General features: G+C 39.4%; 1 long non-coding RNA gene across 1 annotated transcript in view; it reads right to left on the bottom strand.

Annotated features, from left to right (window-relative positions):
- LOC308621684 overlaps positions 1-16,217 on the bottom strand; it is a 368,756-nt gene that overhangs the window by 23,329 nt on the left and 329,210 nt on the right. The window contains exon 4 of the long non-coding RNA XR_014016497.1: positions 10,946-11,010. This is a non-coding gene — a long non-coding RNA (uncharacterized lncRNA). The remainder of the gene's footprint in view (positions 1-10,945; positions 11,011-16,217) is intronic.

Here is a 16,217-nt window from a genome sequence, read left to right as displayed (position 1 = left end):
AATTAAGAAAATGGGAATAGGAACATACATATTGCTAATTACCTTAAATGTAAATGGACTAAATGCTCCCACTGAGAGAGAGAGATTGGCTGAATGGATACAAAAACATGACCCATATATATGCTGTCTACAAGAGACCCACTTCAGACCTAGGGACACATACAGACTGAAAGTGAGGGGATGGAAAAAGATACTTCATGCAAATGGAAATCAAAAGAAAGCTGGAGTAGCAATTCTCATATCAGACAAAATAGACTTTAAAACAAAGGCTATTAGAAGAGACAAAGAAGGACACTACATAATGATCAAGGGATCGATCCAAGAAGATATAACAATTGTAAATATTTATGCACCCAACATAGGAGCACCTCAATCATAAGGCAAATACTAACAGCCATAAAAGGGGAAATTGACAGTAACACATTCATAGTAGGGGACTTTAACACCCCACTTTCACCAATGGACAGATCATCCAAAATGAAAATAAATAAGGAAACACAAGCTGTAAATGATACATTAAACAAGGTGGACTTAATTGATACTTATAGGACATTCCATCCAAAAACAACAGAATACACATTTTTCTCAAGTGCTCATGGAACATTCTCCAGGATAGATCATATCTTGGGTCACAAATCAAGCCTTGGTAAATTTAAGAAAATTGAACTTGTATCAAGCATCTTTTCCAACCACAATGCTATGAGACTAGATATCAATTACAGGAAAAGATCTGTAAAAAATACAAACACATGGAGGCTAAACAATACACTACTTAAAACGAAGTGATCACTGATGAAATCAAAGAAGAAATTAAAAAATACCTAGAAACAAATGACAATGGAGACAAGACAACCCAGAACCTATGTAATGCAGCAAAAGCAGTTCTAAGAGGGAAGTTTATAGCAATACAATCCTACCTTAAGAAACAGGAAACATCTCGAATAAACAACTTAACCTTGCACCGAAAGCAATCAGAGAAAGAAGAACAAAAAAACCCCAAAGTTAGCAGAAGGAAAGTAATCATAAAGATCAGATCAGAAATAAATGAAAGGGCTTCTCTGGTGGCGCAGTGGTTGAAAGTCTGCCTGCCAATGCAGGAGACACGGGTTCGTGCCCTGGTTCGGGAAGATCACACATGTCACGGAGCGGCTAGGCCCGTGAGCCATGGCCGCTGAGCCTGCGCATCCGGAGCCTGTGCTCCGCAACGGGAGAGGCCACAACAGTGAGAGGCCCACATACAGCAAAAAAAAAAAAAAAAAAAAAGAAAGAAATGAAAAAGAAATGAAGGAAAGAATAGCAAAGATCAATAAAACTAAAAGCTGGTTCTTTGAGAAGATAAACAAAATTGATAAACCATTAGCCAGACTCATCATGAAAAAAAGGGAGAAGACTCAAATCAATAGAATTAGAAATGAAAAGGAGAAGTAACAACTGACACTGCAGAAATACAAAAGACCATGAGAGATTACTACAAGCAACTCTATGCCAATAAAATGGACAACCTGGAAGATATGGACAAATTCTTAGAAAAGCACAACCTGCCAAGACTGAATCAGGAAGAAATAGAAAATATGAACAGAACAATCACCAGCAGTGAAATTGAAACTGTGATTAAAAATCTTCCAACAGGGCTTCCCTGCTGGCGCAGTGGTTGAGAGCCCGCCTGCCAATGCAGGGGTCACGGGTTCGTGCCCCGGTCCGGGAAGATCCCACATGCCGCCGAGCGGCTGGGCCTGTGAGCCATGGCTGCTGAGCCTGCGCGTCCAGATCCTGTGCTCCACAATGGGAAAGGCCACAACAGTCAGAGGCCCATGTACCGCAAAAAAGAAAAAGAAAAAGAAAAAAATCTTCCAACAAACAAAAGCCCAGGACCAGATGGCTTCACAGGTGAATTCTATCAAACATTTAGAGAAGAGGTAACACCTTATCCTTCTCAAACTCTTCCAAAATATCACAGAGGGAGGAACACTCCCAAACTCATTCTACGAGGCCACAATCACCCTGATACCAAAACCAGACAAGGATGTCACAAAGAAAGAAAACTACAGGCCAATATCACTGATGAACATAGATGCTAAAATCCTCAACAAAATACTAGCAATCAGAATCCAACAGCACATTAAAAGGATCATACACCATGATCAAGTGAGGTTTATTCCAGGAATGCAAGGATTCTTCAATATATGCAAATCAATCAACGTGATACACCATATTAACAAACTGAAGGAGAAAAACCATATGATCATCTCAATAGATGCAGAGAAAGCTTTCGACAAAATTCAACACCCATTTATGATAAAAACCCTGCCGAAAGTAGGCATAGAGGGAACCTTCCTCAACACAATAAAGGCCATATATGACAAACCCACAGCCAACATCATCCTCAATGGTGAAAAACTGAAAGCATTTACACTAAAATCAGGAACAAGACAAGGTTGCCCACTCTCACCACTCTTATTCAACATAGTTTTGGAAGTTTTAGCAACAGAAATCAGAGAAGAAAAGGAAATAAAAGGAATCCAAATTGGAAAAGAAGAAGTAAAGCTGTCACTGTTTGCAGATGACATGATACTATACATAGAGAATCCTAAAGATGCTACCAGAAAACTACTAGAGCTAATCAGTGAATTTGGTAAAGTAGCAGGATACAAAATTAATGCACAGAAATCTCTGGCATTCCTATACACTAATGATGAAAAATCTGAAAGTGAAATCAAGAAAACACTCCTATTTACCACAGCAAGAAAAAGGATAAAATATCTAGGAATAAGCCTACCTAAGTAGACAAAAGACCTGTATGCAGAAAATTATAAGACACTGATGAAAGAAATTAAAGATGATACAAACAGATGGAGACATATACAATTTTCTTGGATTGGAAGAATCAACATTGTGAAAATGACTCTACTATCCAAAGCAATCTACAGATTCAACGCAATCCCTATCAAGCTACCACTGCCATTTTTCACAGAATTAGAACAAAGAATTTCACAATTTGTATGGAAACACAAAAGACCCCGAATAGCCAAATCAATCTTACGAACGAAAAACGGAGCTGGAGGAATCAGGCTCCCTGACTTCAGACTATACTACAAAGCTACAGTAATCAAGACAGTATGGTACTGGCACAAAAACAGAAATATAGATCAATGGAACAGGATAGAAAGCCCAGAGATAAACCCACGCACATATGGTCCCCTTATCTTTGATAAAGGAGGCAGGAATGTACAGTGGAGAAAGGACAGCCTCTTCAATAAGTGGTGCTGGGAAAACTGGACAGGTACATGTAAAAGTATGAGATTAGATCACTCCCTAAAACCATACACAAAAATAAGCTCAAAATGGATTAAAGACCTAAATGTAAGGCCAGAAACTATCAAACTCTTAGAGGAAAACATAGGCAGAACACTCTATAACATAAATCACAGCAAGATCCTTTTTGACCCACCTCCCAGAGAAATGGAAATAAAAACAAAAATAAACAAATGGGACCTAATGAGACTTCAAAGGTTTTGCACAGCAAAGGAAACCATAAACAAGACCAAAAGACAACCCTCAGAATGGGAGAAAATATTTGCAAATGAAGCAACTGACAAAGGATTAATCTCCAAAATTTATAAACAGCTCATGCAGCTCAATAGCAAAAAAACAAACAACCCAATCCAAAAATGGGCAGAAGACTTAAATAGGCATTTCTCCAAAGAAGATATACAGACTGCCAACAAACACATGAAAGAATGCTCAACATCATTAATCATTAGAGAAATGCAAATCAAAACTACAATGAGATATCATCTCACACCAGTCAGAATGGCCATCATCAAGAAATCTAGAAACAATAAATGCTGGAGAGGGTGTGGAAAAAAGGGAACACTCTTGCACTGCTGGTGGGAATGTGAATTGGTACAGCCACTATGGAGAACAGTATGGAGGTTCCTTAAAAAACTAAAAATAGAACTACCATATGACCCAGCAATCCCACTACTAGGCATATACCCTGAGAAAACCATAATTCAAAAAGAGACATGTACCAAAATGTTCATTGCAGCTCTATTCACAATAGCCCGGAGCTGGAAACAACCTAAGTGTCCATCATCGGATGAATGGATAAAGAAGATGTGGCACATATATACAATGGAATATTACTCAGCCATAAAAATAAACGAAACTGAGCTATTTGTAATGAGGTGGATAGACCTAGAGTCTGTCATACAGAGTGAAGTAAGTCAGAAAGAGAAAGACAAATACCGTATGCTAACACATATATACGGAATTTAAAAAAAAAAAAAAAAGTCATGAAGGACCTAGGGGCAAAACGGGAATAAAGACACAGACCTACTTGAGAATGGACTTGAGGATATGGGGAGGGGGAAGGGTAAGCTGTGACAAAGCAAGAGAGAGAGGCATGGACATATATACACTACCAAACGTAAGGTAGATATCTAGTGGGAAGCAGCCGCATAGCACAGGGAGATCAGCTCAGTCCTTTGTGACCACCTAGACGGGTGGGATAGGGAGGGTGGGAGGGAGGGAGACGCAAGCGGGAAGAGATACGGGGATATATGTATATGTATAACTGATTCACTTTGTTATAAAGCAGAAACTAACACCATTGTAAAGCAATTATACTCCAATAAAGAGGTTAAAAAAAAATAGAAAACTGAATTACAGTTAAAATCCACTAGGTTAGAATTCAAGCTTGTGAAGAACTTGTTAAAATGCGTGTTTTTGGTACCTACTTCAGAGAATTTAGTTGGTCTTAAGTAAGGCCCAGGAATTTGAATATGTAATCAGCATGTCTCTGCGAATCTAAAGTAGGTAGTCTGCCGACCGAACTTTAAGTATCACAGTCTATAACACTGGTCTTTCAATCTTCCTTCCCTAATTTTGAGCATAAAGGAGATGTTATCCAGGTCAGAGATTTTGACAAGTGGAGTTTGTACAGAAGAGGCAGCTAGTTAGAGTTATCTAGGCAAAATGTTGATGTGTCCCAGAGGCTGCCATTCAGCTGTATTTGATTCCAGCTATTGATCAACAAGACCTGTTGTTTTCCTCCTGGATTCACAAGGAACAGCCCTTGGGGAAACAATAGTCCCAGTCTAGAGTGTTTATGAGTAGAGCTTTGGCAGTGACTTAATCCTGGCATCAAAAATTCCCAGAAAATATCATACCAGCCAATGACTACAAACACTATTTGACAGACAGAAGTTAAATTGGTTGCAAACAACTCCGTAGGCTGTAGAACATTGGTACCCCTGATACTGAACACAAGTAGTGTGCCCAGACCTTCCTTGTCATGACTATGTTTTTCCCTTAGAGTCAGAAAGTTAACAGGACAAAATCCACAAATACAATGAAATTCCTGTTCTAAAAGTCATGTACCACAGGTCTGAAATAAAGCTTATTCTATGCAAGACTTCACTTTACTTAGACGTAAGTTGTGGCTGCTCTACTACTTTTGTTAGTTTTAGACAATTCCATGAGATGGTGCCTTTTTCTTCTGAATTTATATATATTTCTTGCATATCATTCTTTTCGATTTGGTGCAAACAGGTAATCTTCAGCGAGCCACAGCGAGGAAACGGCACCTTTCACGCTGTTGCTCACGTAATGGTCATCACTGAATTGTGCTTCATGGTCAAGACTTCATTATCAGACAGCACTGTGAGAACCAGCACTATGAATTCCACTTCTTTAAGCTTTGAAGTTGTTAATGAGAAATTGTCCATTTATCCCCACAGTATGATGTCACAAAGCATGCAAAGACATTTCTTAGAGTTTAACCTGAGGAGGGCCCACTGTAACTACTTTTTAAATAATAAAAGTTAGTAAAAGCACACATCTCACTTTCTCAGCAGTGTCTTCCAGAAAGGGCAGAGTCAGTGTGATAATATTGGTTTTCCTTTTTCTTTTCGTTTTAGTTTTTCATTGTTGCCCCAAACTTTAGGTGTGAAGAATTGCATTGTTTGAATCAATATTCCTTAGTTGGTAGCATAATTTCTTCACTGATCCAAGTAATAACCCACTTTTTATTTTTTTATACACTTTATCCTCCATTCCCAGTTCTGTTTCCTTTTCCAACAAATATTCATTATAACATATCTAAGGTGAATGTTTCTAATCTATTTCCTTGCTGTTACTAGTATGTGTAAAATCCACACACCATGAATAATAATATTTACTGCTTGCTCTAAGATATTATATTAAAGTGTATCCCACCACAGGTCTCCTTTGGCAACAGTTTTTTCTCAATATTATTTTTTTTAAATCCATCTATGCTGCTATTTACAAGTCAGTTTACTGTTTCAAAGTGTTATATAGCATTTCATCATACTTTTATTAATTTATTCCTTCACTGATGGATTGAGGCTTTTTCCATTTTTTTTTGCTATTATGAACTATTATGAATATCTTCATATATTTATGTGAAAGTCAAAGCAAAAGAATTAGAAGTGAAGATATTTTTGTTATTTGCACGTGCTACTATTTTCTATGTAGAAAATCCAAAATAATAAATTTAAATAAGTAAGGGTTATTTTTTAAAAAGTTTAACAGGGTATCTGAATACAAGATCAATATATAAAAAGCAGTAATGCTTTTATCAATAATTACTATTAAAGTTTTTCTTTATACCTTCAAATTCTACTTTCTCTTCTTTGTTCCAATTTCTATATTATACTTTTCATTTCACAATTTCTTTCTGATACACTGAGAAAAAATTACCTTAATCCAAATTTGGCTTTGTCTACTATTCAGCACAAGTACTGACTATTTTTTTAATTAAAATATATATTTTTTATGCTCAAGGTCTCCAGGAAGTTTGTCTGTTGATTTTTATTTACTGCTAACACCTCCTGCTGATGTTCCATCTATTAAATACCTCCTCTCATCTTTCTGAAATCATTAGTTTTATTTAGTTTGACTCCTGCTCTGGCTGCTCTGTCATCTGTTTCTTTGAATATAATGTCTTCTTTTGTTTGTAATTTCTTTGGGCCCCGGTGTTTCTTGGATGTCTAATAGTTCTTTTCTTTATTAATGTTTACAGTTAAGAAATCCTACAGTACTGTAGGCTGCTGTTTATATCTTCAAGTCTGCTCCCAGTTTTCAGCAAGGGTCCCAGGTTACCATTCTATTCCTCTATAAATCTCACTGCCTGCAGTCTCTTATGTGTCCTCAAGAGCCTCTATTGCTCCAAGACATCTCCTTTTTATCTCTAGGAATCTGAACATTTTCCCTCTACATATATTGATTGGGATAAGGGAAATAACCCATTGAACCATCTTCCATTTGTGTGTTAATATAGGAGAAATTCATGGTGGGGTGATCACATGATTTATCATCAAACCACTCTGAGAGTTAAAGGTGACACTATTAATGGTTAGGACGATTGTGTCCTAACTTGAACATATGGTCTACTTTAATCCCTCTTAGAAAAATACTGGCTATCAAAAGGTTTAATAAGTTTATAAATAACATAAATCATTCTAGGAAAAGGGCAAGATGGCAGAGTAGGAAGACCCTGAGCTCACCTCCTATCATGGGCACACCAAAATTACACAACTGTTACAGAACTACTATTGATGAGAAAGGCCAAATCTACCAGAAAATATCACCTGCAATGAAAGATGTAAAGAAGAAACCACAACGAGATGGGTATAAGGGGTGAAGTCACACAGTACAGTCAAGACACATAGCTGGGGTGGGTGACCCACAAATAGGAGAATAGTTACAATTATAGTGGTTCTTCCCAAGGAATGAGGGATCTGAGCCCCACATCAGTCTCCCCAGCCTGGGGGTCCTGCACTGGGAAGACAAGCCCCCAGAACTCTGGCTTTGAAGGCCAGTAGGGCTTACTTTCAGGAGACTCAGAAGGCTGTGAGAAATAAAGACTCCACTCTTAAAGGGTGCACACAAAATCTCACAGGCGCCAGGACCAAGGGCAGAAGCAGTAATTTGAAAGGAGCCTGGGTTAGACCAACCTGCTGAACTTCGACGGCCTCCTAGAGAGACAGGAGGCAACTGGAGCTCAACCTGGGGACATAGACACTGGTGGCAGCCATTTTGGGGAGCTCCTTCTACCACATGGACACTTGCTGGCAAGCACCATTTTGGAATCCTCCCTCTAGCTTACTAACCTTCGGACCTGGCCCTAACCCAGCCCAAGATCCTGTAAGCACCAGTACTGGGACACTTCAGGCCCAGCAACTAACTGGGTGGGGGACACAGCCCCACCCACCAGCATGCAGGCTGCCTTAAGACCCTCTGAGCCCACAGTCACCACTGGACATGGCCCGGCCCACCAGATTATCCAGAACACAGCCCCACACACCAGTGTGCAAACAGTAGACCCAGGACCCCCAGAGCCTTGCAGCCAGAAACCCTGAGACCCAGATCCACTCATTAGTAGGCAAGCACCAGCCCCAGAACACCCTAGGCCCTGGCCTCACCCACAAGCCAGCTGGCTCCAGCCTTGGGACCAGCCTTACCCACCAGTGGGTAGGTACTAGTTCCAGGACACGCTGGGCCTGGGCCCCATCCATTGGCAGGCCAACACCAGCTCTGCAATACTTCCAATTCATCAGCCAGCCACCCCAAGATCCAGCCCCAGTCACCAGTAGGCCAACACCAGCTTTGGGACACCTTGGGACCCACAACTAGCTGTGTTAGGAAGTGGCCCCAGCCAACAGTGGGCCAGCATTAGATCTGGAAACCCCAGGCCCATAACTAGACACCCCAGAGCCCAGCTCTTCCCACCAGTGAACCAGCACTAGCCCTGGGATCCCCAAGTGTCCTACAGCCAGCTGCCTCGTGACCTCGCCCCACCAACCAGTGGCCAGCAGCCCCTGCAAGAGTCAGGGCCTGGCAACCGCCAGGACCAGCGGTTAATACCCAAAATATATAAACAGCTCGTACAACTCAATATAAAAAAAACAAGTAACCTGATTAAAAAATGGGCAGAAGACCTGAATAGACATTTTTCCAAAGAAGATGTACAGGTGGCTACAGGCACATGAAAATATGCTCTACATCGCTAATCATGAGAAAATGCAAATCAAAACCACACTGAGATATCACCTCATGCCTGTCAGAATGGCTACCATCAAAAAGACCACACACAAGTGTTGGCTAGGATGTGGAGAAAAGAGAACCCTTGTACACTGTTGGTGGAAATGTAAATTGGCTCAGCCCCTGTGGAAAACAGTATGAGGTTTCTCAGAAAACTAAAAATAGAACTATCATATGATACAGCAATTCTACTCCTGGGTATATATTTGAAGAAAATAATATCACTATCTCAAAGATATGTCTGTACTCCACTGTTCAGCAGCATTATTCATAATGGCCAAGACATAGAAACAACCTAAGTGTCCATCAACAGATGAACGGGTGAAGAATTTGTGATACAGATAGACAGATAGGTAGATATAGGTAGATATAGAGATATAGATATATACACAATGGAATACTACTCAGACTTACAAAAGAATGAAATTTTGCCATTTCCAACAACATGGATGGACCTGGAGGGTATCGTGCTGAGTGAAATATGTCAGACAGAGAAAGACAAACAATGTATGTTACCACTTAATATGTAGAATCTAAAAAATAAAACAAATGAATGACAAAAACAAAACAGAAACAGACTCACAGATATAGAAAACAAAATAGTGGTTACCAGCAGAGAGAGAAAAGGGGAAGGGGCAAAGAAGGGAAGGGGATTAAGAGGTACAAACTACTATGTGTAAAATAAATAAGCTACAAGAATATATTGTACAGGTCTGAGAATATAGCCACTATTTTATATTAACTTTAAATGGAATATAATATATAAAAATTTTTGAATCATTCTGTTGTACCCTTGAAACTAATATAATATTGTGAATCAACTATACCTCAATAAAAGGCATAAATCATTCTATCTAATGACTTGTCTATAATATATGATTTTTAAAGTAACAATTTATGTCAGAAAAGCATGAAGATGTATTAAGTATGATTTAATTTTAGTGAAAACTTCATAATGAAATTTGGAGATCACTTTGCCTTTTACTTTTTTCTTTCACATGGGGTAGTGTTATCAGTGGCGTGATGCTGTCATGAAATTGCTCTGTACTTCAAGGTTTCTTTTACATTAATTAACTCTACTGAGGACAATATTTTTGTTATGACAGAACACGGTTTTCCAATGATTGCCAATGTTAGCCAATTAGCTAATTTTTCTTGCATTCCTGTTTGAGAAAAATAAAACCAGAAATTGGTATAAGAAGTGGCTTAGAAATGATTAATTGGACTTCCAAGAAAGCTCACGTTCTCCAAGAGGACATTAACCTTTGTTGTAAAACGTTAAATCTAGACCTTTGATTCTGATTTAATGTGGGGTATATGTCAGGCTCTGAAGTGTTCTGTGGTAGACAAAATAATGGAACCCCCCAAATTGTGTATGCTGTAATCCCCACAATAAGAATGTTACTTCACAGGGCACAAGGGGTTTTTCAGACTTTGATAATTTTGAGATAGGGAGATAATCATGGATTATATGGGTGAGCCCAATATAAGAGGGAGGGAGGAAAATCAGATTCAAAGGAGATGTGATGGGCTTCCCTGGTGGCGCAGTGGTTGAGAGTCCGCCTGCTGATGCAGGGGACACGGGTTCGTGCCCTGGTCCGGGAGGATCCCACATGCCGCGGAGCGGCTGGGCCCGTGAGCCATGGCTGCTGAGCCTGCGCGTCCGGAGCCTGTGCTCCACAATGGGAGAGGCCACAACAGTGAGAGGCCCGCGTACCGCAAAAAAAAAAAGGAGATGTGACAATGGAAGCAGAGATCCAATAGTGACAGAGGATTTGAAGATGCTAAGCTAGTGGCTTTGAAGACGAAAGAAAGGATCCTGAGCCAAGGATTGCAGGCAGCCTCTACCAGTGGAAAAAGTAAGGAGACAGATTCTCACCTGGAGTATCCAGAAGGAGTGAGGTCCTGCTGGCACCTTAACTTTAGGGCTTCTGACCTCCAGACCTGTAAGATAAGAAGTTTGTGTTGCTTTAAAGCACCAAGTTTGTGGTAATTTGTTACAGCAGCAGTAGAAAACCAATACATGTAGCTATCCTTGGAAAGCTTTTGCAAAATTTATCATCTGGGCATTAGACAGAAGTTTTGCTAAATCGTTCCTTTGTTTCTGTCACCCAGAATGAAAGTATAATATCTAATAGAGGGTTAAATACATATCAATATATATTATATAATAATACATAATTAATTAGTTTATAATTATTTTATATTTATATGCCTATTTTATATATTTATACTTATGTCTATTTTATATATTTATACTTAGTATTCTGTACTTCATAAATTGATACAATGTTATACAAACATAATTAATTATATGATAAGTATAAATAAGTGTACAGTCACGGAGTCAGGTGTATTTTGGGAACTTACTTTATGTTGCTATAATTGAATTCAAACTAACCTATGAGGCAGCATTTATACCAAGGACAGATAACTTAATTTTGTCTTCACATTCTCGTTTTTCAGTTTTTATTCAACTTCCAACAGAGTTTCAACCACAGAGAATACATATAGGGTATTGATATAACCCCCCAATTGGTTTCTAAATTCTCTAGCTCTTCCCTCCCAATCCTCTCCTTTCAGAATTCCGAAGAGGTTCTTAAACTCTCATTGTCTTCCTTGAGGTGGGAAAACTGCTCATCACAATTTATTCCTCACTCTGGTTTATGGCATCAGTTCAAAATTCGAACTCTTTTAGGATTTCCTCATAAGATGCAAAGCCACATTTTGAGAATTCCCAAAATCTTTTACTCTATTAAAACTGGGCTCTTGCTAATAAAAAGTGCTTTGTGACTTTTATTTTTTCCTTCTCTGTGCGTCCAAAACTATCTATTTAGAAATTACGATGTCCTCTTTGTTTTAGGTGGATCTACAATCCTCCTTGAGGCAATAAATGCCAGGCGGTGGAGTGATAACAACAACAAGAAACAAAACCTTGGTTACTGTCTCAAAAGATCCTGCTATACTACATCTATTACTTCGCTCACTCACCCAGGAAAAAGGGCTCAATCCTGGTATGGCAATGCCCCTTCTATATTTTCTCAGGGATGGAGGAAAGCAACCAGAGCCAAGAAGCTTCAGAGCCTTTGCTCAGTCATTTTTTGTTCTGGGAAAATCTCAACTTAAGCAAGTATGCTGCTTTTTTATAGCACGAAGATGTTTTATTTTATTATAGAGCCTTGGTGAATCTGTTTTCATGCTTTTCAAATAAACGTATCAGAAGAAATTGTTGATGCAAAGAACTCTTAAAGTCAGGTCTCAGCCTCCAATACCACGAACACTCCCGACTGCCAACACCATCACATCATCAACAGCATCTCAGTATTTCATATTTGCTTTTCCATATAATCAATTTCCGATTCCTAATTGTGTGGATTAGAGTCCCTAGTATGGACTGAGAGCCCTGGCAATGAGTTGCCTGGCATCCAACAATTTCTTGTCAATCTGGAAGAGTCATTATGTATAAATCATGCTGGAGGCTTTCCCAGGAAGGTATGGATTCAATTAGAGAACTTATAGGAAGATGAAGTGTATTTGCCTACAAAAATGGGTTATAAGCGTTGCTGAATGGCTCCTGAAATTAAACCCTCCACCAGTCTATCCTGTGTGGCTCATTACGATTAAGCTGTAGTAACAACAGGTGTGTAGTGAGAGAAGCCCACAGATCAAAGAGGAACGTTTTGGTCAGAATTGAAACATGTAAAGAAGAGATTGGGCTTGGGTGATGCCAAGGAGGGTGGAGTATGAGAGTGGAGGGCCTTGGTTGGCTAAGGGATGACACTGGAATACTCAGTACGTGGTAGAGGAATTAATAGAACAGAAAGATAAGGTCATCCAGTGGAGGACGGAGAAAGGTCAAATTCCAGACATTCAGTTAGTCACACTTGCAGCATGATGGGTTTTAATACAACACGCTCCCCTAAAATTGCAGAAGTGAAGTACACTCATGCGAACTTCTCAAAGCTTATCAATAGTGCAGAAATGTTTTTGTTATGAGCCTTCTTTGGGGACTGTATGAAAATATGGATTGAAACGAATGTGGATCATATCAGGAACTCAGCTGATTAAAGCAACAAGCCAAAGATGAAAGAGTTCATCACTTTCATTACTTACTGAGATGGTGTAAGTAGGAGTGTAAAATCAGAGAAAATGCCGACCCCTCCTTTTCCATTTTCCCCCAGGGAATGGCACACTGGTGGAGGTTCTCTCCCTGTTGAAGGATCCCTAACAAAGACTCATCAAGCAGCCTTATGGACTCTGGATTTGGAGAAAGGGGGAGGGGTGAGAGCTAGGAGTGGAAAAGTACTGGGTACCGAGTCAGAGTGGGGACAACTGTTTTCAAGTTTTCCTTAAGGAGGTCTTAGCAGAACACCTGACCAAGACGCCCAAGGCCTCAAATAAAGAGACCTAGGAATGAAGGTGCCTGGGTTGGTGGTGCGAACATGTGTAACAGCCTGACTGGGCCGGTGGGCCTGTGTCTTTGACTGCACCTCCCATCAAAGGCTGTGAGGCACTGGTGAAGTGCCGCATCTGTGTGGAAAGTGCAGCTTTCCCAGTGAGGCCTTCCAGGTTCAGCCTTTGTAATCGTCTATGTCAGGCTTGAAAACTCACATACAGGTTTTTAATCAGGAACCAGACTCCTCAGATAGTAGGTGCTACTTTAAATTATCCCTTTGACAATCACTTGAAGTAACTAATGTAAATAACTAATACCTTTTAATTTTATTGCAACTGGCTTAGCCTGGGAATAGTCTATGGACTTAGAAGGGTGACATTTGATGCTTATCTTTGGGGAGATATAAATTGCAGTCTTTGCAGAGGTATCTTATGGTGACAAATATTTGAATGAAAAGTGACATCTAACATACAACTGTTTTCTGTATGTGGATTTGAGGAATCTTGTAAGCATTGTTTAAAATGTTTCAAATTTATTGTGATCTCCATTAAAATGAATATTTTTATTACATTTATTTTTTACTGAAGCTGCCACCTCACTTCAAGCACCATTATAAGCAATATGCTAGGTGTTCACTAAAGTGTATGCAAGAAAGGAATATTAAATATGAGGTGAATATATTGTTTGCCATTTGCCTTTGTGTCATTCAGATGAAACAGCCTGCAAGCAGGATAGTCAAGGGCAATGGTTTATTAGTTTAGGCTACAAATTGTAAAGATTAGAACTGACAGAAAGCCAAGGCTCTGTAGAGGACACTTTGTCCATATAAAGTACTGACTTCAGCTGTGGTTTATCTCTGAGGATTTCCTGAGAATATTGTAACCAAGGACTCCTTCATTTGCTGTGGATCACCAGAACACATCTTAAAAAAATTCTAAGGGAATAACATTGTGAAAAATGGCTTTTGCTAAGATATATTCAGAGAGGGCAAAGTTCATAGCTTTAACTGATATACTGGTCTTTGCAAAATATACCTCAGTGGGTAAGCATTTTTTTGGAGCAAAAGCTGAAACCGTCTTTCTCATTTCTTTTAGTCTAAACTGAACACAGTATTGGTAAATTTTGAAAGATCTCTGCTGTGCAAAAATCTTAAGGAATGTGCCATTTGAGATATCCAGTTGTCAGAATAATTGGGAATTGATGCCTTTAGCCAAACTATAACAGATATGTACTGCAATTACTTAAGTTGGGATTTTTTCTTTTTTCCAAATATAGGCTCTCTGTTTGTTTTGTGATCCCAGGACCGACTGTGATGTGTAGCATAGCAATTTTGCAGGTCCTGGGTTTTGTGACTTTCGTAGGTTTCCCAATCCTCCATTGCTCTTGGGTGCCATTTCTCAGGGCAATTAAACAACCTGCATGAAGCATCGCCTCTTTCATCGAGGTTGTAAATCTGAAAACCAGATTTCCAAACCTGTCAGAAGTGTGTGTAAAATAAGAATACCTATTTTCTGAGTGAAGGCTTGAGGGAATCCTCTTTGACCAAGCGACACTATTTTGACTACCCACAGGTCATTTTTGCTTTCCTTTGTCATCTTTGTTAGACATGTGAAGCTACTTGGTGTTTGAATTCTAGCCAGGAGGGATGTTACTATCTTTCTTTGGATTGCCCTTCTTATTTCACGTTGAGATGAAAGGGTTTAAATGCCACAAGATAGTGGAAAAAGGAAAAGAGTTCGGTTTCCTGCATTTGGATCTGAATTTTACCACCTTCTAAGACAGAGATTCCAGACTTTTTATGGCCCATTAGAATTTTCCAGGACATTTTCAAAATACATCTTTTTGCCTGGCTTCACCTCAATTTCTCTAAGTGTAGGGCCTAGGGATAAGACGTTTCCAAAATTCCCAGTTGATTCTCTAATGTATAGGAGGTTCAGAATAACTGATCTAAGGCAAGTTAATTATATTTTTCAAGATCAAGTTTCCCATCTGTGTAACAAAAATACTAGATGACGACATGGTTTCTGATACTTTTGGTGGGGAGAGGGCTCAAATCTCAATTCATTCTTTAAACAAAATCTTATACTTTTGGAAATAAATGAAGACCAACCAAATGAGAAAAGCAAAGGCTATTCAGAGCTTGCTATATAGCAAGGGAGTCAGCCATCTCACCTGTGTTTTGGCAGAGAATCAAAGGTAGGCAGAGGAGTGGGAAAGCACTATAGTGGAAAAAGGGAAGGCTTCAAGCATGCTCTGATTAGAGACTGTTGTCCTGAGGAAGATGTAGGTGGGATAACTAGAAGTGGGAAATCCTATGTGGTGGGTTAGGTATGCATATTTGGCTTTTTCTGGTTGATCCTAAGTTGGGAGCTAAGAAAAAAATTAGAGGAGCTGTCAGTTAGTAATCAAATCTTTGCCATTTTGAGCCAATTGTTACAGAAGTTATTGTTTAGCTTCCTGGATTGTCACTAGAGATAGTAATCAGGCTTCCTATAATTCTAAGTTATGGCAGGCTACCTTCCTGAGTTGTTTATTATAGATAAGGAGGTTGGTTTTCTCCAGGTTGCTGCAGGTTGTGGGTCAGAGTTCTATTTTTATATATAATCTGGCCATTTTCTATTTGTATATTCAGTCTCTCACATTTATGATCCAAATTCTGTTGCCTAAAAAATAGAAATAAGGAGGGCTTCCCTGGTGGTGCAGTGGTTGGGAGTCCACCTCACCTGCCGATGCAGGGGATGTGGGTTTGTGCCCC

The sequence above is a fragment of the Mesoplodon bidens genome, assembly GCF_964165515.1.
Source record: "Mesoplodon bidens genome assembly, chromosome: 8".
NCBI classification, from domain to species: domain Eukaryota; kingdom Metazoa; phylum Chordata; class Mammalia; order Artiodactyla; family Ziphiidae; genus Mesoplodon; species Mesoplodon bidens.
The sequence above is the reverse complement of the archived record's forward strand: the minus strand, read 5'-3'. Positions and strand labels throughout refer to the sequence as shown.